Below are 27,009 nucleotides of genomic sequence, written 5' to 3'. Positions count from 1 at the left end.
TGTGTGTGTGTGTGTGTGTGTGTGTGTGTGATTATGTGTATGTCCTGTCCTGGGTCAGTGCATCGCTAATGAACGGTACTCATTATGTGTGCTCTTTGCTGGGTTCATATCTCACTGGGGTGCTCCAGGTGTAAAAGCACTCTGTGGTGTTGGGTTTGTGGAAGGTGGCCCACAGTGGTATGTGATAGTTATCCTGCTTTTAGATTTGGCAGATCATCTGTAGTCCTTCATGCATTTTAAATGCCTCCCCTTTGATCACAGTTGCAACTTGTGTGTTGTAGTCTGAGCCGTCGTATGAGGTTAAATTTAGTTTGGTGCTATAGGCCGTTGCCTGCAGTCCATCATGTGCTGAAGTCTAATAACACAGCTGGAATTTTTAACCACCGGTATTTACCACTTTTTGGTTCAAGTAGTGTACAAGTTGGTAATTACCAGTTGAGCATAACAGTGGGCTTTTGTGCACCAGGAATTTCTTTGCTTAGTTATTAAGTAACAGAAATGCTCTACCACAGCTTACAGTGGGCCAGGTGTGGAGTAGAGTGTTTACATTTTGGTCAGTCTAATGCAGCAGATTGAAAATACAATTGCTGTTCGGGAAAGGTTTTCTTGAAGTGTTCAAGTAGGCTGAGATTTGAGTGGGTTGAGATATTATCAGGCATTCTTAGAGCTGCTAACGCGGCCTAAAAAATTCTGGCAAGGAATCATAGCTTTGTCAGAGAAATCTGAGCAAAGAAGAGAGTCGGTGACAGTGAGATTGATATGCTTAATCCTTTAGAAATTAGTTTCTGTCAGTGTATGGATTCATTATGAATACTGCTTCATGTAATGAAAACTTCACTTGAATAAATTTAAGTCATATTTTACAGTAGCCGACGAAATTGGCAACCTATAACGCCAATTTACACTTGCACTTCTCAATTTACTTGATATTAATAGGCGAGAAATGTCTCAGCTGTCCTCAGTCTTTGTGATGAAATGAACCGCGTCACGGCTTGAGAGTGTGAAAGGCCTGTTATTTGTTTGTGTGATCATTGTGCTGTTAGAAGGTGGCAAGAGATCCAGAGATCATCACTGCTGCACTGTTAGCATTTATAAAGTTGTTGTTTTGTGATTGCTTCTTTTTTTTTTACAAGTTATAATTGCATTAGTTTGGGATGACGTGAAGAAATCAACAAACCCTGCACTGTAAGATTTTTATTGACTCGTTTCAGTCATTTCAAGTATACACTCCATGGACAAAAGAATTGGGCCGCCCGTTTTAATCTAAATTCGCCTTGGTGTTTCTGGTCCCAGTCCAGGTGGCCATGCTGTCTGCCTTTCCAAACATTTGTAAAAGACATGGTCGTTCTACAGAGCGCACTAAATACGAGGCCATTGTTGCCAAGTCAGTTTGCGTAACTTCTTCCCTCCTAAATATTCCATGATCAGCAGTATTAGGTATTATTGCAAAGACCATGTAAAGTTACTTAGTGGGGTCACTGAGTGCTGAGGTGTTTAGTTGGTAAAAGTCACCAGCGTTCTCCTGACTCAGTAACTGCAGGGCTTAAAAGCTCCTCTAGCATTAACATCAGCGCAAAAACTGCATGCTGGGAGCTTCATGGCTGGGCAGCTCATTACTTTTGACCTTTCTGCATTTTCTTTCCTCTTTTTAAGAAACATTTAATACCTTCTAATACTTTAAAAAAATCAACAAATACCTTAGGAGTTCCTTTAAACGACTACAATAAAGTAGTTTTTTTTAAAGGTGAAAGGGGAAATTCATTTAATTTCAAAATTTCCAGAATTTTTCTTAGAATTTTGTCACTATAAAAAAACCTCAGTCACCAAACCCTGGATGCCAAAAAAGATCATTCCAATCAGGACAGAAATGATGTTCACTCGGAAAGCCTTTGTATCCTTTCTAAATGGGCAGACCATGCCAACAAAATACCCCCAACTGGTCAAAAATGAGTTATTTTCATTAATTTGTCCACCCTCTATGTATTTAAATAGCAAAAAAAAATATTTATTTGAATTAAACAGCAGGTCATTGTGATAGTCTTGGCCGTCTAGAACAGCCATAGTCACTTTTGCCTTATTATGTGGTATTTATACTCCAGTCCAAACTTATTGTTGGACTACTTATCAGTAATCCAACAATAAGTTTGTAAATTTGATGTATTGTGGAACAGAATTATAGGTTTCCGTTATGATAAGTTAGGTTTTTGTCTTAATTAGTCCACTTTGCTCATTGTAACCACGTTCCTCGTACATGTATCACTTTTGTTTTCAGTGATATTACAAGAATGGCCTTTAAACTTTTGAGGGCCACTATTTGATACCCTGTATTTAACCCATCTACCCACTAATTGAAAGTGTCTATGGGAATATCTTACAGCTAGTGGTTACCCGCCGGCTGTAAGGTGTTACCATCTGTCTCCATGTGCCCATAAAGCTCAGAGTGGTTTGGGGATTTTTCCATTAGTTGGTACGACTGTTCTTACGCCAAACAAACTGCATCACATTCAGCTCAGAGTAGCACGCTGAGTTGCATTTTCATGGGGCCATGGTGTGGTTATTTGTTTTACAGCCAAGTCTGAATGCTGCTGTTCAAATTTCAACCAAAAAGATTTAGAGATCTAGAGTGTTTTATCTGCTCCAGACATTCTTGGTGTGAATGTGCCCTAAATCCACACAGCAATTTGTGAGAATGGAAAAAATTACAAATTCTAATGATCAGAAATGTCACACTGCCTGCCAACAAAACTCAATAAAGTTTTTTTTGTTTGTTTGTTTTTTAAACCACATATCTTGGGAAATAATGGTCATCATCACCCTTGTTTGCCCAGCAGTGTGCTGTTTATGTTGGGCCCCCAGACGGTAAGCTTGAGCTGTCTGCCAGAATCATTCTCAAGGCTGCCTCAAGTAATGATAGATGACAAGCTTCTGCGAGGAGGAAAACGGGTCCCTCCGGTAGCCACGCAGAGCCGCTCAGACAAAGGTGCTATCATCTGGCAGCCCATCCTCTGCGCTATTGTGGAGGAAGGTTGAGGGGTGGAGGTAAATAAAAGAGTGGAAGAGTGTCTGCAGCGGCTAATGAGAAAGAAAGTTACATCTCTCCTGTTGAGGAGTGCAGTAAATTGCTGTGAGGCGTGTGCATTGACTCCTTGTCAGTGAATACTAATAAATCCCAGTGGTCACCTTGATTAAGCCGAACATGAAGTTCCAGTTTTGTGCTCTTGAAAAGGGCTAACCTTGACTTTAGACTGAGCAGGAAATCTCTCGTCGTTATTAATGGATCTAAAGAAAATGTATGTTTTAGGCTTGCTCTCTCTCTCTCGAGCAGCCGGTTAAACGCTGGTATGTTTCCAGCAGCAAAGACGAAATAATTTTTTCCTTTTAATAAATGTAACTGGAAAAATATATTTACCATGAAAACCTGAACGAGATTTAAAAGAAAATAAATCTTTCCATTGGCTCTGTGACTCCATTCACTGAAGGCACTGAGATGCTGTAGCCAGTATCCAGACCTTGGGTTTACATTGTTTTTACATTATTTTGTGAAGGTCCCGAGGTCAAGAATAAATAAATAACAAACAACCTTCCCATAGATATTCATATTCCTACTTGAAAATACTTCTTTTTCTATGTTACCATGTGGGCTCAATGTCGTTATGCACAGTTCAGTTCAAACCAGCAATGTAGTTAGAGTCCAGCTTTCAGCGATGCTAATATTTCATTTAGTAGTATAGATTTTACACTATAGACACATTAAGATATTAGCATCAATTAAAAAGTGAACAGCTGTTTTTAAAGTTGATGTGGTGAGAACAGTAAAAATGTCCACGTATATGACTCTAACTAAAAAATTTGGACCCAAAGTGATTCAAGGAAGGAGAAATGGTTAACATTACAGCAACAGGCGTAATGATGGGTGGATGTCAGAATGTGCATATGCTAAAACGCCACGTCACGCCAGAGGTCTGTGTGTGACTGCCCACAACCTTAGAGAATATTACTTCTTACTTGGATGTCTTGGAAAATTTCAGAGCTGATGACACAGCTGTATTTGATCAATAAAGCAGCCTACAGTCATACCATAATTAACTTTATCAAATCAAGACCACACAGTGCTTTAACACAACAGGGTGCTTCAGAGTGGTAGGATAGGAAGTAATAACAAAACTCAGAAATAAAACGAAACGGGTTAAAGAAGAGTTTTAAAAGTCTCCTTCAGCAGCAGCTTATTTGTTGTTGGAAAGAAAAATCCCAGTTGAAAATAGCATTTAGATTGGTCAGCTTTTGTTGTTTTAATGTTGTGGCTGCTTGGAGTATATTCCTTTTTATCCTTTAACTAAAGTCTGTAATATTACACTTTGTGCTTATCCACACATGTTCCTTCACCTAATGGACTGTCCCACTGTGACGGGATAAAGACATTAAATGCAAAAAGGTGCCTCATGGCTTGCCATAACCTCATCTCCCACAACCACTTACTTCAACTCAGCGGAGTACAGCAGAAGTTGCCTTATGTAATGTTTCATAGTGTTTTTAAAAACCCTACGTCTGAGCCCGCTTGAGGACGAGCTTCTGCCTGCCACTATTATTAAAACAGAGTGTCTTCACCTGCTGACGAAGGGGAAAAGAAAAAACCTTTAGAAAGGCATTCATCGGGACCCAGCGCACTGAAGTATTAAGCTAAAGAGACAGGAAGTGTTGGGAGTGTAGCGGAGGGGGTAGTCCTGGGGAAAGTAATGTTTTAAGCAGAAAATAATGGCACTAATGACATGACCTCTGACCTGGGCACCATGAGGCGCATGTCTGATATTGTCTTGGTTGAGAATAATCAGGTGTGTAGGAAGGGGGGGTTAGGAGCAAGGTCGGGGCCTGGTGCCATTCATAAGACAACCTCTGGCCTTCACAGCACACACACACACACACACACACACACACACCTTTAATGATAGAAAGGGGAGGGGTGGGGGCACGGGGATCCCATTCACATGCCGTCACCAGACCATAACGGAGTCGGAACATAAACGCACATTCATAAACACTGACTGCGACCCGCGCTGTCGTACATACCCGGTTATATTCTTGTCACATAAACAGTGAGGCATTGTCTCCTGCACGCCCCTGGAGTGATTAAGACGTACGGCGCGGCAGGGGGTCGGCCTGTGGTTTAAAGGAGCATAGAATCAGAAGAGGCTGACACACAGAAACGCACACACATACACGCAGCAGGGGTTTTAGCATGGCATCTTATCCAGGCCATTGAGGCTAATATCTGTGAATGGGGCATGCTGGCATTTTCATGGTATCGGTGTTGTCTCTTTTCCTTAAAGCGCCCTCAGGGACTGCACGGTATGATCACATCATAAGGGAGAATGGGGGTGAAAAAAACTACCCAACTACTTTACCTCTAATATCCTCCATCAGGAGCAGATGAGTACAATAGAGGCAATAATATTTAAAAGTCATTAAAAACTGTCGGCTCACGTTTGGCTCAGCAGATAAAATTTCTCTGGTTTACAGCTCAAAAGGTGCGAGGCAGCCTTGCCTTGGCTCACCGTCATGTGCTCATAGTGATGTTTAAATGACCAGTTTTATAAGCCCTTTTGTGCAGCATTTCAAATAGCACATTGTAAATTGAATAGGCTAGAAAAAAAACGTATTGTATTCATTACAGCTTCAAAATGTCACTTGGCCTTCCACCTTAAAAAGTGCTCAGGGTTATAAAACTTCATTTGTTTAAATTTGTGTTTAACCAGAAAACAAAAAAGACACAAAAAATCACTGAAATTAAAAAATAAATCCGTCTCCGTAGCGTGTGCATCACTGAACCAAGGATGAGCACGCTGGGACAAAAACAATAAGTCTGATGCTATCTGCCGGCTGCAATTCATTGATTAGACCCATGAGCTGGAGAAATACCGGGATTTGCAAAAGCGTCCCCGCGAAGAAGAAAAATCATTGCATTCGAGAAGCGTCGATAAATAGGCTTTAGCGGGCAGTTTATTGAAAGACCCCTTCGGTTCCCATTTTTAAATTGCCAACTCGGGCGAGGAAAGCGAGTATAACGCTGCGATATGATGCAAAGAGAAAGCTGAAAAATGTTCAGCATCGCCAGCTGTCCGTCCATCCATCTACTCATGCACACAATCCTGTCAGCCGTGCTTTGCTTCAGCCCTCCATGCCAAACATTCGCGTCCCCCTTTCAGTGAAGACGTCCTGCAGCCTGATGATATCAAGCAGCAGGCTTGGCCATTTCAGAGCACACAGTATGTCTGTCATGTCAGCTGTCTTATTTAAGAATATCTACACCTCAACGTCCCCTATTGCCCGGCCTCCATGCAAGTAATGTCGTATTGATTTTTATGCTTGGCATCTGTGCTCCGGCTATAGCGTTAAGTCACGACCCGTAAATCAAAGCTTAGTGTGCGTCATTAGTTGGCATGCTATTGTAAGATGGTTATCGCTGCAGATGAGGTGTATTGTTTCACTTAATGTCTTGAGCAGCGCTCAGCTCGAGCTCAGATATAAAACAGTGTGTGCTTCTGGAACAGAATCATAGGTAATTTCATATTTGCAGAACATTATATTGTATTTTATTACATTGCTCTTTCCTCCACGTACCACAGAAGCAACTATAAAAGAGGTTATCCCCCCCCCTCATACATATACACACATATGTATATGTTTGCATCTGGTCAATCTATTGTATTCAATGATACTGAGTATGCGCATATAAACTAGAGCCTACACAATGCATTATGCAATATCAGAGATGGAGATAAAAACCATGACTTATTGCTGTTCCTTCCTCCTTGTTGTCTGCTAAACTTGATTGAACGTTTTCCATTTTTCAGCTGACTCAAGCTGTTTGGCAGGCAAAAAAAATGTATATAGGATTTCTTCTTCTTTTGCTTTCTGGGTCGAGCTGTTAGACGGTGTCACCGCTTCCTGTCCTGCATCATTTAAACAAAATGAAATAAAAAAGTAAAACAGCACGCTGATGTTGTGAATATCCGGCGTCCACCCTGTTCCAGCCCCTGTCAGATTCACAGATACGTTTAAAAGGAAGCAATTTCCATGCCTGGTATGAAGCCTCCTTTTTAACCTTAATTACATCGCAGCTCTGTACGGACCAAATGTCCTCTGCCGAAATTAATTTCCCAACAGGGACTCTTATCAAAGAATTCAGATGTACCTCCTTATCATCAGCGGTCAGTGGCACTGCGTTATAATGTACTTGCTGCCAAATTTTTATTTGCATAAATGTTGACACGAGCCTTTATAGCCATCCAGAGAGTGCAACTCATTATGTCACCTATCGCTTATGTATGGCGTCTCAGATGTCCGCCGCCATTCTCAGGCGTGACAAAGATGTCAGGGTTGGCGTGCATGAGACAGAGAAAAGCATTTAACTACATTTTCCACTTAAACTGGGACTCAGGAGTGCGCTGTCATTTATGCGAAAGGTTATTGTCTTTCAGCAGAGATGACGGGACGAATACAGATTCCGAGTAGTGAGCCATTACCGACATGCTACAGGTCATTTGCAGTTGTGCATTTATCCGGGCTCTTGAAGACGGAGATTTGTTTTTCACCGTTTTACCCCGGCTTTAATGACACAATCCAGGAAGCTCTACGATGATCCACAGGTTGTGCAATTTAGTGTGCATGTAAAACGATTAAAGTGATCCTAGTGCAGTTTTATGGACGGCACACATGTGTAGCGCAGATGTCAAAGCAACACTATAGGGGCTCATACTTGCGAGCGAGCATTCCTGCACCATATGTGTTTTTCCTTAACTCCGCTGCCCTCGAATCTTCTTTCAGAAACCGCTGCATACTGCTGAGGCAAAACAAATCACCTTTCAGTTTAAACTCCTGCTGCTTACTAAAATAATCAAAATTCACATCGGGCCTCGCCACCCACACATCGAAACCGTCTTTCCTTCCAAGCTGTAAACCCCCCAAAAAATGAAAGTGCTGCTTGTAAAAAATTGATTTTGAGATTGAAGCAGAAATTTGTGTTGATGAAAGTACTTGACACTATGGCATAGAGAATCTGAGCTGGGGAGAAAAGTTCAGTATGCAGTGAGTACCTGGCTCTGTTTTTCTTTTTTTTTTTTTTTGAGTGTACTTGAGGTGTCGGATGAACAGGTTGCGTTGGCTTTTGAGAGCAGTTGAAAAAGAAGCTCGTCTATACGTGCTGACCTTCCGCGGCTAGACGAGCCGATGAAAGAAAAACAATTAACGTCAGGGAAAAGTCTATTAAAGCACCGCGGCGCTCCGTCCGGCTGTCGCACAGGTGTTACTTCAAAGATGAAACCTACAAAGTTTTGTAACAAATTTGCATCGCAACTGTTAAACACATTTTTAAATCCATCCGGTGTGCATTAATCCGAGCCTCTCCCAGCTCTCTTTTTCCTCAGTCGTTATGTCTCATAATGTCACTCGACTATCACTCAGCTGTTTTTGTGTTGAATTTGCTTCTCTGTATGCCAACCTCTGCTGCTTTTGTCAGTCTTACAGCCACCCACCGAGATCAGATTAAAGCAGATATGTCGAACACAGCACCACTGAGTGGCATGCCTGGAGCAAAGCATGCTGGGATTTAGCGGCTCGTACGCTGCTCTGTGACAGCTGAATGGGCGAGTGATGTAAGTGGCACTGTCCCCCCTGTAATTGCTGTAAACTAATAAGGATGTATGGTTTGTGGGCATTTTAATGGAGCTGCACTGTAATATGTTTTTTATGAGATTTTCCGTAATCTTGTTTTCTCTGCGACTGTCGCTGCACATATGTCGTTCTCTATTTTATCGAAACATTTCACTTGGTAATTAGGTTCCTTACACCTGTGCTTCATCAGCAGACTCATAAATGCTGAAGGCCTTACTTTTCCTCAGTTTTTAGCAGTGCTGTGCTGCACTTTAAGTTGGGTATACTTCCATGTAGTGCAGTGTCTAGTGCCGCCATCTACCGGTCACAGCAGATGGCGTCCCCTCGCTCATCCTGGTTCTGCTCGAGGTTTTTCCTGTTAAAAGGGAGTTTTTCCTTCCCGCTGTCACCAAGTGCTTGCTCATAGGAGGTCATCTGATTGTTGGCGTTTTTCCTCTGTTATTGTAGGTCTTACAATATAAAGATCCTTCAGGCGACTGTTGTTGCGATTTGGAGATATATAAATAAAATTTAACTGATTTGAATTAATTGGGTTGTGGATGAATTGTGACAGGGTACTGTAGTCCCCAAACTGAAGGTGGGAAGCTTTGCCCTTATTTGAAACTCTAGCGATGACTATTTAACACACATAAACATCAAACATAGCAACACATTTATCTTCAGTGACTAAAAGTCCAGCTAGATAGAATCAACAGCTGATACTAGCTAGCTCGCATCACCATCAGGACTCCTGATATATCCTCCTCCTCCTCCCACTGGATGAAAATTGGTTGGGGGTCCCTTCCGTGGTGTAGATAAGATGGCAACCACTAACTGTGAGAATTAATCTGGGTTCTTGCAGTGCTCTGTACACGTAGCTGTACTTGTCAGTGTGAATGCACTCAAAATAGCAAGAGTAAATGTGCAGGCAGATTTGAGACAGAGGGCACGACTCCATCATTCTGAGATTCAGCACATCCAAAGTCAGAAAAAAGACTCTTAAGGGAGATGGTTTAATTATAATTTGAAAGAGCAGTTAAGTTCTCATCCTCTGTGTATACCCCTTCTCTCTCTTTGTCTCGGTCTCTTTCTCTTGGTCTCTACACCACACCAGATGTCTGGTTACTGGTGTAAACTGGTTCGCTTTCAACTTATTTTGGCATTTTAAAATGTGAATGGGGAGAGGTGGGACCAAATAATTAAAAGCTGAATCTCAGCTGGTTATCTGTTCAGGTGAGTTAATGTTTACTTGAATGTTTTATTTTTCATTTACTTGAATAAAACATACCAATAAAAATAATTTGAGACAATAAATTATTGAGCAAAGGTTAAATGTCTACGATGAGTTTATCATCACTTGGAAAGACTTGACCGTTTGAAGTTTGCTGCCTCAGTGAGCGACCACATTAACCAGTTCTCAACCAGCTTCTGTACAGAGCGCTCCACCAGCTCATCGAGGTCTACAGAGCCGATTAAGGAGTACCCTCGCTAGACCATGGTGAAATGGTGGAGTTAGTCTATCAAACCAAGAGATGGGTCTCACAACAGTGCTCTAATAAGCCTGCTGATAGAGGAATAGGAGACAGGAAGAGCCCGTGCTAATTGCTGTTTATTTTTCAAATTCACTCATGAATTATGGTGTATAAATGTATTAAGCAGAGGAGTTGATTGTACAGTAGACTGATGCAGAAACAAAGACATTTTCTACCAAATTTCATGGTTCCTGGAACAACGATCCAGGCTTCTTTTAAAGTAATCTATCATGTCCGCTCAGTTAAATGGATTTTAACATATTTAATCTTTCTATGAGGAAGGATGCTGCTCCCCCGGGTTAAGTTTTCTCCAATGTGTAAATACAGCTCAATATGAAAATGAACTTTGCTCGACAACAACTCTTCTCAAAGTGCTAGTAGGCTAACATTTTAGTTAGTTTCAAGAAAGGATAAAAAATGTTATATTGCAGTATGGACTACTTGGTCATTGCAATATTGAATTTCTAAGCATTTTTGAGCAATGCACTGTGTGTGCTCAGAGTCTGTAGTGCAGCAAAATTATATACAAAAATATGATTAAAGAAGTGATGAAATAAACCAGCAGATCAAACATTTATGAATGCACGGGTTCTTCATTTGCTGTTTTTTCTACAGTTGAATTTCCATCCTCCATCTGCTTCACACCACAAAAAAAGTTGAATTTGCTGTATTTTACCCCAGATATTATATAATTTTTTTTTATCCCCATGGCAAAAACGCAGAACAACTTTTTAAAGTTTAAGATCCACTTTCTTATCATCTCTTGGGAATTAAGTTTTAGACATGCCCCGAGTGATTTCTACACATCCAAGCAAAGAACTGACAGGGTCACCAACCTGTGAGCCTCAGTCCCTTCCCCTTACATTACACCCATGCCATCCACACTTTCTTCTTTTTTTCCACTCACTTTTCCTTTTAAAACTTCTTCTTTCTTTTTTTTTTTTACCAAATCAGGCACTTCTGGGTGGAGAGGGCCTCTTGTTTAGTTGTGAAAAATCAATAGCCATTACAGGAGGGAGAGAGAAAATGAAAGAACATGCTCAAGAGGGAGGGAGACAGACTGCTATCCCTGTCAGTCTGACCCTGCCTGACGGCTGTCATCTCCCTTAATTGCTTTGCTAATATCATCCCCGCTCAGCCTGGATCTAGGTCAGCAGGGCCCCTCTGTTGGAGCTGACTTGAGGCTGTCCTGCTTCATGATCTCTCCCGCTGTCTGCCTTTTTCTTTTTTCCCCCCCATTAGGGCCATCTCAATTAAAATAAAAACACACAGTAGGAGAGTGAGGGGGAAAATGCATTGTTTCTTGTTCTGATATGACCCTCGTTTGAATTAATCCAATCAGACACATTTTTTCCTGGCAGTAGATAATCATTTATGCACCCTGCGCTATTCTAGGATGGGAAATAGGCTTGCCAGAATTAACCTTTTTATGTTTCCCTCAGGTGATGCAGGATCTGCTTTTTCTTTGTCTATCGTTCTTTCTGCCGTTTGCACCTTTAGGTCAGAATACAAAGCTTCTTAGTTACAGAGAAGCTTAACGCCGATAACTTCGGCTTGTGTTTCCGATTTGTTTAATACGGCGGTTTTTATAATTAAAGCATTTGAATAATTTTTGTTTCACAGTTGCAAACTGCCTAATATTTTGGCTCAACGAGATTGAACCAAGTAGATTTAATGATGGTGATTTATTAAAAGTGAATAATTACAGCTGCTCTTTATTTAAAAACATAAAAATTTATGAAACTAATTTATTTAGAAGCAATAAAAACAGAGGATGAGGACGGACAGGATGATATCTAAAGCTGACGGATATGTGATTTTCAAGGTCAATACCCATTTTTCGTGAATTAAAAATCTGATATATTGGCAGATATTTTTTCCTCACTTGTGATTCATGTAAGAAATAATAGTATTGTACATATTAGGAATATGTAACTGAAGTAGATATGAACTAAAAATCAAAATCACAAATAACAATTTATCTCAGTTTCAATTAATAAAGAATAAAAATTATTATTATATCCATCCATCCATCTTCTTCCGCTTATGCGAGCCGAGTCGCGGGGCAGCAGCCGAAGTCTACGTCTACACTAATCCGGATAAATTTGAAAATAGCGTTTTCGTCTAAAAACGCTCCAGATCCGCACTGTCGGTTTCATTCGTTTTGCAAAATGCTACGTTCCTGTACTGCACATGTGTGAAACGTGAGACGATTCGACCTGCGTCATTTCCGTCTGCCGTTTGTTTACTCTGCGGCTCTTTAAAACGTCACGGAAGAGTGCCGAGTTTTATCTGGAGCTATCTGGAGCATGTGCAAACTGATACCAATCTTTAATAGGGCTGTCAAAATTGAGAGCAAACAAAACAACTGCTGTACAATGTCGTCCGCCATCTTAGTTGAATTGGTCACATGAGTGCATCACATGACTAAAATGTGTCATCGTTTTCCAAAGCCTCCGTTTTCGCCGTCCACACTGCGATGCGCAAACGGCGTTTTAAAATGTATCCACTTTGGAGAGCGTTTTCAAAAAGCTCAGTTTTCAAACTAAAACGTATTAGTGTGGACTAAAGTGGACCTCCCTCTCCCCAGCCACCTCCTCCAGCTTGTCCGAGGAACACCAAGGCGTTCCCAGGCCAGCTGAGAGATTAGTATTATACACACACATATATATGCCACAAAGACAACAGCTGATTTGGATTGGTTGGTCTTTTTGTTTGTGGTATTTCAAACACATGTTGCCAACAGGGAAATTGCAGAGTCCTCAGGTCAGCAAACAATGCAACATCAGCACTCTGACATATTTACAGGGTGTTTCTCTCGCTCGTTCTTCTCTGCCATTATAAATGCTGATATCAGTTTATCCACAGATAGTTAGCACTGACTGATAAATTGGCCCTGCCGATGAATCGATCAGGCTCTAACGACATGTCATAAATGTGACATCAGCAGCATCATATGTGCTTCCTCTGTAAAATAAAGGGAAACCCATTTCACTACTAAGGTGGTTTAATTGCTGTGTTGCTCACTCTTAAATCAGACCAAAGGAGTCGGCGCCTTAATGGGTGTAAGGTGCATCATTTGTTTACATGTGAATTTGTAATCTTTATAAAGATTTCCTTTCTCTTCGTTTTTTCCCTACTTATCTCCTATAACACGGCTTAATGAAGTCTGGAAAGCGAACTGCAACCTAGTTATTGTTGCCAACACACCACCAGTGTAACGCCTCGAATCATTTGATGCTCCAATTATTTTTACAATCAAGTAGGCTTGCATAACAAAACACTTTCTGCGATGAGACTTGAATTTCGCTTCCAGCTTTACTTGGCAAACTGTCCACTGGCTAAAGAAAGTGGGCACTGTGAGGCTGTGTTTGAGAGGAAGAAAGGGAGAACATTAGTGAGCGTTGGGGATGAATCACAGACCAGCTGTTTTCTGCCTTTGGGGAAAAATGCTTGCGAGTTTGAGACGGTATGATTCAAGAGCAGCTTGTTGGTTGTTTTTCTTCATACCTTTTTCACCTTTACAAATAGTTTTATTAGCACCAAAGAGTGTTTCAGATTTGTTATTGTATCAAGCTTTAGACTAGTACCTGGATCTTTATAAAATAGGACTGGACTAGGCATAGTGTCTGCAAATCCAAGTTTATACACTTGAACGCAACAAATAAAATGGAGAAAACATTGGGGGTGTTTGAAAGCTTTTCTCGCTAGTCTGCAGCTTTTCTATTGTTTGCATCTCCAGTCATGGCTACAGGCAGCCATTTTAGCACAGACAAGGGACGAGGAACTAGTAATTGTGTCAGCAGCAGTGGCTCTCAGCCAAGAGCTGCAGATACTTTGTACTTTTTCCCCCTGCTCCCTGTTTAATGGAGCGTGTGAAGGCCAAGGTGTGCTGCCCCGGCCCCAAGTCTAGGCTCGGTTCAAATGGCCTCCCGCACCTTCTCTGATAGGCACAGTGGAACAATAAACCAAAGGTGGAGCAGCTGGAGAAAGCATTAGTGTAAGACCATTCGTTCCTCGCTCCCATTTCAGCCTCGCTGCCCTCCGTTTGCTCCCACAATAAGACCCCTATTTTCATGACCTTTCACAGAGCCTCAAGTTGCAATACTGCAATTTAGCATAAATGTACAACTTTATGATTCACTTGGGTTTGGAAGCTACCTACAGTCTGCTGATCTCTCCCTATCAGACCAGAAGAAGGTTTTTTTTACAATATCTTCATCCCCTGGTGGGCTGTAATCTTGTGTATATTGGCCCACAGTTGCAGATTTCAAGCACAGTCCAAACTGAGCTTCCTTTCACCATAAAGAGTGGAAGTCCAGCTGTCACCCAAACTGTTTGGTTTTGAGGATCTTAGGGAGCTGAATAGAGGCAGACCCTTTGGTTAGCACAAGGCCTGTTGTTTTGGAACTATTGATGGGAAAAATGCCCAGATTTCACAGATTTGTGGTACCAGTGTTCAGACCACATCTAGCCTTGTTACTAATGAGCTTTCGAGTCAGACAAATTTCTCTCTTGGTTTCATTTTTCTCTATGTCTGCGTTTTCTTCTAACCAGCTTCCTTTCACTGAATTTCATTGTTCCCCAGCATACGCCCCACTGCCCTCATGATATCAAAGCCTTGACTTCATTATGAATGCCAAGTTTATTATCTATTTAAATATGCTGCACTTTAACTCGACACTACTTGAAGCAGATAAAAACAAGATGTCTGAGTGCACACACTCCTTTGTCAGTTCTGTAAGCAAGTTTGGCTTTATGAAAACACTTTTGGTGAAATGGAAAATATTCTGGAGTGTGACGCAGCTGTGATGGCTAAAAGCTGAACTCAAGTCTCAGGTCAGGCCAAGTTTAGGTTGATTTAGGATGTAAATCTTTGCAGTTCTGACTAGATATGAGGTGGATGTGTTGTCATGTGAATCTCTAAACGACGAGGAGTAAGGCCAATCACTTTGCCAATCTGTCGAATTGTTTTCATCCTCTTGATGATAAATTCCATAAAAACTGTTGGCATCAAATCTTCCAACAGTTGCTAACCACCTAGATTCTACACTCCTAACATGGCTGCAACCCCTCCACGTGTGTTCATTAATATTAAGGACAGCTGAGATCTTCATATAAAGCCAGGCCTAATTAATCTATACAAGAAAGATAGCATTAAAGCAAAGAAAAAGTAAGTAATCAGTCATTTTTGGCAGGTTTATAGTGCAGGATTAGATTTAATTAGGCCTTATTTTTTGTAGAGGCCTTTTTTTCTGTCTTGTTTAGTGAAAACTCCCTCAAGACTACTGTGAAATAAGCATGTTTGCCCACTGGTGAATCTTCAGTTAGCCTATTTTTATTAGCGTGTTTGTGAATGCCATAAAAGTTTGTTTTGCACTGTTAACATTTTTTTGAAAAACTTCCATCCTACCAGAAACTGTTGTTCGCTGGGATAGTGTGAGATGTTGCGCGATCGCCACTATTGTGCATGCTTTTGTGCACACTTGCACATTGGCATTTAAAATTTCACGAAAGAAAAAGGACAAAAAGCTGTCAGGTCATTACAAGAACCAAAAAACGGCTCTTTTTTGTTCACATCTATGGGGTGGTGTACCATGAGTTCATCGCAGGTTCAGGTACTGAACACTGAGGTCTGCTAAGCTGTCCAAAGTAATGCATTACTGTTAATACATTACATTTTCCAGTAATGCCTAATGTAATGCATTACTGTACAAAGTAATTACATTAAAGTAATGTAATTATAGTACAAAGGCTATTCATTTAACTGCACACTGCATCGGCAAGCATCAGCACAGACGGCATGCTAATGCAAAACCAGCCAGAAACTTAAAGTGATGTTAAAGCTGAGTGTATGCTGACCCCAGCACAGCAGCCAGAGCCTGAACGCTCGCAGCATTGTAGCGTCTGTTTTTACCTGCCCCCGTTTCTTACTGTTAATCTCTTTACTTATCACTTTTAAGAAAAGTAATGAGAGTGTGTAATGCATCGCTTTTCTTTGAGTTACAACCTCAAATCTAGTCCTGAGGCATCTGAGGGTGGAACTGTGGTGCAAACGACTTGAACCTGAGCGTGTGCCGGCTCACAGTGTGTATATTTTGACTGTGTCAATGAAGTTGGTCCTTTTGATCCACTTTTTATGCCAGATTTACAATTTCTGTCTCTTCCAAAATTAAATTGGGTTTAGTGGATCGCTATTTTGATCCAGTTGAGGAAGTCCATCTATGTGAACCTGAGTTTTTAAGAGCCTTCCAAACATGGGATCAGAATAGCAGTTTAAGGTGACTAGTTGAAAGGGGATGGGGACCAACTTTTACCAAATTCTTGGTGTGCTTTTTTGCTCCCGAAGTCTTTGGGCACGCCTCATGCATTGAAACAATGACGGGGTGGTCATGGCAGCTACTCTGACTTAAAACTTGCTACGTGCCTGGATTCCTTTATTGCACTGGGCTAACAGTGGCTGTAGGGTTGTTGCTTTTCAATAATGTGCTACTGATAATTGTTTTAGACAATAATTATAACTAAATTGAATCCAGTCTGTAATCTGCCACTGTGGTAGCAACGTTTTGCAGGCGAAATGAAACAGTTATAAAACTTGTCCTGCTGCGACAGTGTTCAAACCAGAAGACTGCAGACAGCAGAAGTCCAAGTGCAGGTGTTTCCAGCACATTGTTTCATCACTGTCTGCTCTGTGCCCAGTGAGCACACAGGCTCAGACTGACTGTGTACTCATGTTGATTAGCCACAGCAAGCCTGGTTGCCTTTTTTTTACCATCTGCATGCCACAGCTTTTAGTGTTTGCCCCACACTCCCAATCCCATTCAAGAGGTGATTGCCAAAACATTCAGACAGTTGGATATTGACATGAACACACACGAGACTGAGTTTGTGACTCATATTCCCCCCTCTGTGGCCCTGCATCCCGGTAAACAGATTTTTAAAGGTGTGCTTGTTGATAGGTATCTTTAACACGGTGCAAGGCCAAAACCTCACAGGGGAAAATACACAGCGGCACCCAGGAGTGGATGTGATCACAAGGCTGTATTGGGATGATCTTTCCATTGGTTTTTCAAATGGCTTCATTTCTTTCTTTCTGTTTTTTTATAGCCTGGATTGGCCTAGGTGTGTGTGTGTGTGTGTGTGTGTGTGTGTGTGTGTGTGAGAGTGTGTCTATAGCAAACTGTCAGTTATCACGTTTGACATCGGCAATTGACTCCCATCAGTCTGCAGATAGGAGTCGCTTCACCAACAAAGATGTGGGAATGAAAGAGGCATATTTTCTCACAACCAACCCCAGCACCCCCCTCCCCCCGGCAGCACCTTTTTTAAGGATTTTGTGCTTATTCAGGCAATTCCGTGTTCTCTCGGATCGCGTCAAGCTCCGGGCCGTGTTGTGCTCGAAAATACTCGAGACACAAGAGGCCAAATGAAATTGCTTCAATACGTTCTTGATTATTTTTTATGTGGAAAGGCGTGGGTGTGTGTGGGGAGGGACTGTAGATAACCGGTCCCGACACTTAAGAGTGACATCAGCATTATCCTTCCTCATCTCTGCGCCTTTATTGAAACCGGAGAATAAATTCAGAGTTGGTTTCACTGCCGGCACGGCCGCCTGGGAGTAAACGCACTTGAACTATTGTAATAATCCACAAAACACTGCACGGCTAGAGGTGAGACGCTATCTAGTTCACGCAGCATAATGGACACACAAATGGTTTCACTCAGGACATCAAACTGTTCAGTCATTTAGCTGCTGGTGGTTGGCTGCTGGCCTCGGTCTGGAAAATATAGATTAAAAATCTTCATCCCTGTTGCAAAGTTTCACAAAAAACATTCTTTTCTTTCTTTTTTGTGTCAAACTGCTGATAGCACATGTTTAGCTTAGTCACTGAATATACTGTGTGCTTAAAATGTTTTAGATTGTGTAGTTTTCTTGCATTCAGTCGCACTCTAGAAATGAAAATGTCAGCCAGACCACTGCTTCACCCCAACAGGTATAATTACTGCCTAGTGGATGGATCTGACAAGTTGAAGTTTACCTGTGAGTTTGTCCTGACTCATAATTATTAGGGGTGTAAAGAGGCAATCTGCAATACCAATGTTCCATTTTTGTGTCACCGTACATTTGGGCTGTAATCTCGAGGCTGACTCGTCCATTGTTCAGTTGATGTGCTCTCAACCAACCCGGTTCTCATGGACTTCACAACCATAGACTCATCTAAACCCTTTTTTTGACAGCTGGCTACATTTGTACTGAACTTCTGCTGATAGCTGGCTCCAATATGGCACCATGTCAAAGAAATCAAAGGGTGGCAAAAAGTTGAGTTTTTGCATAACAGTCCTATAACATATCAGCAGAAAACTGCAAGCTAGCTTGTCTGTGTTTATTGCTTTTGGCTTTGAATATACCAGAACTGGAACGTTTGGCACAAACATCCAACCACATCTCCGATTCTGACCAATCAGCTGATGTACAGCCACAGTTTTATCCCCCTCTGAGCGAGACTCATTTAAAAGACACTGTCTCAGTGGTGATTTAATTTTTAGAAATTTGCCTTTGCAGTTTTGAATCGGCAAGTTGAGGTGTAGATTTGTGACGCATTAGAGCCTAACCGTGTAGATGAGTGACTTCTTGTCACCTTCTTTCACACTCGCATACATTTCATATACTAAAGGTAAATAGCTTCCTTCCCAGGCCAGTGTGGCGTTGACTGGGATTACTGTGAATAATGTGATGATTGTCAGAGCTTTGGGAAAATAGTGAAAGGTTGTTTACTGCCACACCAACAGTTTTTACAGTTGATTGCTGAACGTTGTTTGATGTTGCTCCACTTGGAATTCTCTTTCACACTCGAGTTGTCTGTCTGTAAGCTCTGTTACATTCCCTTTGGCATTTAAGGTCCAAAATGATTTGGAGGTTGTTGCCTTAAAAAAAGCACCAAAGTTTGTCTTTTTGCTTCTGTTACACTTTGAGTTAAAAAATGTCCAAAAAAGGTTGTGGGCAATAAAATGCTCTCGGAGTGAACCATGTAGATTATTGACCCTTTGGGCATAAAATGTCATCAATATATATATGATTATATTTAGGGATTTGTGTGAAATTTTGTATTTTGTTAATTTAGACTTGGAGTAAAAACAAATGTATTTTTGATGTCACAGTAACCTTGACCTTGTCTTGTCTGGTCATCCTTGGTTCCAGGTGAATTTTGTGTTACGTGTAGTGAAGATGGACCTGAGAGATTTCAAGTAAACATCCGACTGTATAATTGCTCGATCATTTTTCAGATGCACAGCACTCTGCAAAAGACTCGAGCCATCTTTTATTTCTTTGTTTCCTTTCTTGTAACGTGTTGGTGGTTTGGAGCAACAGTTCTCCCGGCTTTTGAAGGGGTTTCAAAGGTTTTCTTTGGACATTGGCTGCTTTTTCATTCATTTTCAGTCCAGTTTTTGTAACTGGCTGTTTTTAGGGATTTTTGGGGGGTTTGTGAAGCCACCTAACACTGACCTGTGAATCATTCAAGGATAAGGGATGAACCATTTTTGTGTCTGCATGTAACTTAGCAAAGAAACAATTTAAAATTATGTCTTTCTTTACTGACATCCCGTCACAAAAACACACCATTTGTTCACATTTTGTTTGTTGAATATATGAAAAATGCCAAAAATGACACAATTTCACAGACATAAAATGTTTTTGGTTTTTTTTAACCAACAAGGTTATTCCCAAAGAGTTATTGATCAAAAACTTGGCATATCTCTGCACCACAAGTTTGAGGAAACTGCAGAAATGGAGGCAAGAAGCGGAAGTGACAGTCCTAAAAATTATATATAATATATATATAAAAAACATCTGAAAAGTAATGTCCTTCACAAATTAGAAAATAGTCCAGCAAAGACCTGACACAGGACCTGAGAGATGCATCTGATCTAAGGGAAACCAGAGTGCGACACAAAAATGATTCTCCTGCTCGCTGCTCCCAAGGAAGGACCAATGCCACCACAAGGTTTCACAACAAGAGAATATTTTATTTTATTTATCTTCAGTGGTAGGAAATAACTTGCCTATCATTGTGTCAGGAGGCCATACTTAATGAAGAGAAGTAAGGAGGAAAGGCCAAATTACACAAACACTGGACTGTAAACTGGAGTGTAAACAGTTCATATGGAATGATGAATCCAAATGTGACACTTTTGGTTTAAATTATCCTCATTTAGTACGTAAAAGTATCAGGAGAGAGTGTCTATAGCCTCCTGTAAAACATGGTGGACACTGTCGTGCTTCTGAGCTGCATTTCAATGAGTGGTGTTGGGATCCTGTCAAAATGAATGCAATAATGAACACGGAAAAGTGCAGCCAGATATTGATTTGTCGTGCGATACCATCTGGAAGGTGTCTGATGAGCAACAGCTTCATTTTCCAGCATGACAATGATCCCAGACATGCTGCCAATGCATACCTGGATAGAAAAGGCACACAGTGGAACAGTATCAGTCATGGATCGGCCTCCCCAGAGTCCTGACCTCATCATTGCTGAAGCAGAGTGGGATCATCTCGACAGAGAACAAAACGAAAGGCAGCAAACATCCAAAGAAGAACTTTAAATGTTCTTCAAGAAGCCTGGAGAACTGTTCCTGAAAGAAAGAACAAGAAAGCTGCATGAGAGAGCCCGGCTGTGTTGGAGAATAAAGGTGGTCACACCAAATACTGACTTTCAAGCTCATCAAAATATGTCAATATTAGGTGACTTGTGACTCCTTTACATCCACAGATAAAGAAGAATGGCATCACCATGTCATGCACATATTGGTCCTTAACAAAATGTTTTAGAACTCCCAGATAGAATAACGTGAACTTGGGGCCAGTGTCTGCAGTTTCCAGCCAATGCCAGTTCCACCAGCAGGTCAACATATTCAGCAAGTGAGTCATGTCCACTTCGAGCATCCACATTCAGAAATTTCACATCTTTAAATTATGCTTGACACTTAAATAATTAATTGAATTAATAACATTTTAATAAATCTCTTCATACTCACCTTGAATCCCTCAGATCTGATTCACTGTGCCTGTTAAATAATAGAGCAAGTGAAATCTATGCAATGACCCCCAATTTTAAAATTTCAGTGTTACTTATGACACAGACAGAGAACTTGAGCGAATGTGATATTTAATAAATGAACAACAGAGTAGTTCTTTTTTTCCCAAAGTCTGCAGGTCATGTTAGATAGATGTGGCTGAAATCATATTTTATGATTGGGCTAATTAAAGTGGCCAGTCATTTTTTATGTCTGTGGCAGGAAGCTTTACTACCTCGTTTGGGGCGGACGGGGAGTGAGACACTGTAGAAGGACAATGAGCTTCCTCCATTACTCAAGTCGTCCTCGTATTTTTTCTACCAGCGACCAGTCAAACAACCTTTACATATAGTTAAGTTTAAGATCTCCATGGCAGCTCTCTGCTTGAAGGATACTCTATTTCTGTCTTATTAACCTGACGCATGAATCAAAAACCGCAGCAGCTATTACTCTTCAAGAGCTTGCATATATATCATTCTTATAATCTTGATGGATTTGTCGTAAATGTTCTTATAATACATATTATGAGAAAAACGGTGAGTCAGGAACTCTTGCCGTTTATTAATAACTAATTAGTGATTCCACTAAAATGTGTTTATTGCGTAATTAATTACCACCATCACATTATAGCTTGTTCTGACGAGTCCGTAGACTTTCCCGCTCAGCTCTGTGCAGCTGTGTTGCTTTATTTTCCCCATGGTTGTGATTTGATATGAGATTCACTAGACAATTTCCAGTTTATTACTGCTGTGTCCAGGTAGTCCCTGATAAGATTACCCAATGTCTATGAATCATTGCTGGAGTGTGTTTGAGGCGCCGGTCAGCGGCTGAACGCGTATATCCCGGATTGTTCACCAGAGCGAGCACCGTGCCCTTGCGATACGAGCAACGCTTTGCAGAAACTGCCCCCCTGACTGCCGATCGGGGGCCTCTGTGATAACGTTGTGCTTCTGTTTCGGGTTTGGGTCGAGCACACGGGTGTGCGATGATCCCTGATCTGTGGAGGAGGCAGTGATATGCCTGTGGGGGAAACACTCTAGAGCCCCAAACCCAATTTCCACTGAAAGATTGAGGAGGCTACCGTGCTCTGGGCAAGGCGCTGGACTCCCTTTTTTTTTTTCCCCCTCTTCTTGTCTTTTAATCACATCAGGCTTTTAATTTTTTCATGAACTAGTCTCAGACCTTTTTTAACCTTTTATGAAGAGCAGGCTGATGTGAGAGCTGAGCACTCCTCCTGTCCCCAGAACTTGGCAAATTGCTGCACTTTTAAAGGAGAGTTTTGTCTTACTTTTAGTTCATCACTCAAAAAAATAAAGCATCCCTGTTTAATCAGAGTATAGCAGTGAAACTTCTGGGATATTGATCTGGTCAGTTAAGTATCCGAGGGGGTTGTTAATCAGTTTCAGCTGCTTTGGTGTTGATGAAATTAACACCAGGTGCAGTAGAGGGCCAACAATGAGACGACCTCCAAAACAGGAATGGAGGACACTGACATTTTTTCCTCCTCATCTTTTCTGACAGTTTTTTCCACTAGTTTTGCATTTGACTAGGGTCAGTGTAACTACTGATGAGCTGATACCTGCACCCTACAAAGGTTGCACAGGTAGTCCAACTCCTCCATGGTGGCAGATCGGGGCTGCACCTGAGACCGTGCAGCCTGGTCCAGATCAACATCCATCCTCTCATTAGGAGCATTCCCCGGCAAACACACAAGCATGTGGGAGCCATAGAAACTACTGAGAACCATTATGACTTGCTGCAGGAAAATTTCATCAAATCGGACTAGACTGGAATTATTTCCCCTCAGTCATGAAAGGCTGATGAGGTATTGTGGTCAACCCACCGGGCAGGTGATATGGACATCCAAGTTTGTGAATACAGTAACTCGAGAATGAGACAGCGTAGGATAGGGCTGTTCGATATGACGATAAAAAGCAGATGACGAAATGAAAAAGTCTATTGTTTCGTATTACGCTACCGTTTGTTTCATGGTGTCGCAAAATAAACTGTTTACGGCAATATTTTTTTCATCATTTTGATGGTCACTGTAGTGGCTATATTCAAGTTCTCCCTTTCTCTTATATTGAAAATAACTACACTACGGACGGATAAGCGATTTTTTTTTTATGCGTTGTCGTTAGCAACAACAACGGTAAATCCAGCATGTGGCTCCACTGTCCGGTTGTTTATTTTCCACATTAACCTTTCACAATAAAGCTGAAGATCATGTTAAAATTTTTCAAAATAAACTGAAATGATGACAAACAGAAGGACTAGTCCAAACACATCGAGGACCTTATTCCTAAACGAGGGGCTACCTCTGTAGCATCGACATGGTTTGGTTATGAAAAGTCTGACACCTACCAGAAAACTGTACTATGCAAGTTATGCAGGGAACCGGTCCCCACCTCACCTCAAACACGACAAACCTCTCCTACCACCTACGCAAGAGTCACGTGAAACAGTGTGGAGAGAGTTTACGGATGAGAAGCAAAAAAGAGCCGTCGGGTGCTCAAAATAAACCTTAGACTCAAACGTTAGAACAGGCTTTTCCCCGCAGCACGCCGTGTAATAAATACTCACAAAAAAATGGCAGCCATTACAACTTATGTCTAAAAATGTATAGTTTGATGCATCGGTCAAAACACTCGACTCCAGATACACGACGCCCAGCTGAAAACACTTCACGCAAGTCGAGTTGCCCGAGATGCACAGAATTTACAGAAAATGTAAAATTTTTGTGATAAATATCGTTGTTGGGATTATAAATGTCTTATATCGGGATATGAGATTTTGGTCATATCGCACAGCCCTAACGTAGGATTGCATCCCAGTGATCTTGAGCTCAAGAGCTCAACGTTAGAGGTCAACTGGTGTGAAAATGACCTAGGGTCACCCCATAAATGAATCTTTTCGCTTTGATTTTCGAGGTGTCTTTGAATTCAGCCCTCTGTAGGCTGATAATTTTCATTTCCCTCAAACGATGCGGCATCCTTTCATTCCTAACACATTACTCAGTCAGTATAAATGTAGATATCCAGCATGACGATTCCCATTGAGATCCGATGTGTTTTCAAAATGTTCCTTTAATTTTTTTCAGCCGAGTCTGTCTGATGGTTTAACCCTCACACATGTACATCCACACATACACAAGAAAGTAATGGAATATATATTTTGCACTGGAGACAAACTAATCAATATAAAGCGTCTAGTCTTCTTATTGATCATAAATGTGTTAATGTGTTTTTCACACTGCTCTGTATGTGCTGTTTTAGGCTACACGTGATGCATGTCAGCAGACAGGGAGGACCATTTTGCGTCTTTCAGTGTCTTTTCAGTGAGCTGCAAGGAGAGCTTTTTGTCCACTGTAAATAGATGGATCCGATTTTGGCTTCCATGTTTACATCATGCTCCGCTTGTCTTTGCCGGGCTCTGTGAACCTAATCCTGACAGGTGAAAATGTTGCCTGTGTCGTCTGTTGGGGCTGTTGCGTGCGATGCCGATAAACTGTGTGAAATCAATAAGCTTCCATTCTCGCCTATGCACGCTTTCCTACCTTTTAACTTCAAAAGGTCACGGGCCGACCACCCTTTACCCCGTCAGCGTTCGGTCTTTGTGTAACGCCTGGGTCCGCAGAGCGCAGTCTGCCTGCAAACACTGCACAATCACCGTGGCCACCGGCCCCTCTTCCTCCTATTTTGACTAGCTCCGAGATGTCTCGGAAGATGGATGGTTCTTACGTCCTTCACTGGTTTGCAATAAGTGCTGCCAAACCCTCCCTCCTATCCTCCACGTCGAATCACTATTCTCTGTTTGATGGCAGGCAATTACTGGAGATTGTTTCTTCTTTGTTGTACATGCCAGTTGGCACCGTGCCCCTTCTTTTCTTCTTGAAAGCTAGTGTCCTGTTTTTCTAAGTGACAGACGCACAAAGCATGAAGATGAGCATGATTTGACTTATCAAGCACGGAGATTGATAGGTGGTTTATGAGTAAATACAGTCAAAATTGCTGCATGAAATTAGTTGCCTTTCCTCGTGTATAATCTGCAGACATTCTGAAAGAATAATTATTGTTTATATTGATGGTTGGGTGTCTTGTGTTGAACATAACTGGCCGTCAGTGTCTGGTGTTTTTTTAATTTATTTACCGCGTCGTGTTTTGCGACTCGTCACGAGGGAAACGTGTTCTCTCGGTGTTTGAAGAAACTGTTTGCAACGCTGCTCTTTGGTTTTTTGGGGATGTGTTTTGTTTAAGAAGGTATTAATAGTGCAACTTACTCGCAATAGTTCAGCCAATTATGCAGGTTTATTCAGATTTGATAAGAGCCTTTAATTAAAAGGAAAAAAAACTTTAATCTTCACGGAAAAATAATTAGATCAGTCTCAAATCCAAACAAACAATGATGAGCTTAACCGGGAGCTTGCTCTCTCTGACAGATTTAAGGTGTTTCCTAATCAAACATATCATTTTCAGACCAAAAAATTACATGCAGTATTATTTGGCACCTGTAAATGAGGGATACTTTGATATATATATATATATATATATATATATATATATATATGTATGTATATATATATATATATATATATATATATATATATATATATATATATATTTACATATATATATGAATGACCTGTGGGGAATGTGAGAGAGATGATGCAAAGCGATAAAGAGTTGCGGCTAAATCTGATGCATGGAACGACCTTGGCATTCATATCAGAAGATGTGGGGGAAAATAATCAGAGGCAACGTGCCCCTGATGGCTGCACTGCAAACAGTGAGCATCACTGATGCTGGGAGTGTGTTAGAGAGATGTGCTTCAGTTGCTTCTTCTTTATTTTCTGAGCTCTCTTGTTTGTTTCCCCGAGTACATTTTGGCTCCGGCTATAGCCGACAGGGGTCGCTCATTAAAAACGTCTCCGCGCCTGCTGAACTTCAGAGGCAAAAGCTTCTCCTGTTTCATTTGTTTGTTTGCACCTATGAAATAGTAGATTTCTGCACTAATATTGTTTGTGTTCAGTTTGGGAGGGAGGAAAGAGGAAAAAAAATCAATATCAAAGCCTCTCATTCAGTTAGGGGAAAAAATAAGCAGCATATGTAGCCTAGAGAAAGGCGAAAAAGTTTAAGCAATATTCAGCAGCAACGCGCCGGCCAATCGCCTTCAGTCTCTCTCACTTATTGATATTTGCTTGGCTCAAAGCAGCTGTGGTTTTGTTTGTTATTTAAAAAGCGGGGATGCAGGATGTTAACAGCGGGGATATAGACGTCACAGAGCTCTGCGGTGTTAGCAGTCACCCCAACAGTCTCGCTGACATTCAGCGGTTGGAAATGGCATTTGTGACATTCACTGAGTAAGAGTAATATATTCACCTCGGTTGGCTCATCTAGCCCTCACCAGAGCAGACAGCTGCTTTAAAGGCTATGTGCACCAAGTATTCTCACTCTGTCAATAGCTTTCTGTAGCCGGGCTGCATGATTTTATCACCCCACAATGGAAGGGAAAGCTAGCGACACACGACACATGCCTTATTTAGCACTATGGGATGTTTTTGTTTTTTTGTTTTCTTAATATTATATATAGATATACATGTATAATGCACACAGTGGATTTTCACACAGTAGCATTTACAGGTTGTCTATTCCTTCCCCCCCCGTTCTTTCTTTTATCACTTGGCACCGTGGTAGACCTGCTTTAACCCGCAGCTAAATGTGAGAAGATGTGACAGTAGGCTATTACTTTCTGACATATT

At 41.3% G+C, this 27,009-nt stretch overlaps 1 protein-coding gene across 6 annotated transcripts in view; it reads left to right on the top strand.

The window, feature by feature from the left end:
- The window catches only part of klhl29 (kelch like family member 29), a 246,719-nt gene that overhangs the window by 14,821 nt on the left and 204,889 nt on the right, over nucleotides 1-27,009 (top strand). The gene's annotated exons all lie outside the window — the stretch shown is intronic.

The sequence above is a fragment of the Oreochromis niloticus genome, linkage group LG15 (genome assembly GCF_001858045.2).
Source record: "Oreochromis niloticus isolate F11D_XX linkage group LG15, O_niloticus_UMD_NMBU, whole genome shotgun sequence".
NCBI classification, from domain to species: domain Eukaryota; kingdom Metazoa; phylum Chordata; class Actinopteri; order Cichliformes; family Cichlidae; genus Oreochromis; species Oreochromis niloticus.
This window is presented reverse-complemented; position numbering and strand designations above follow the sequence as displayed.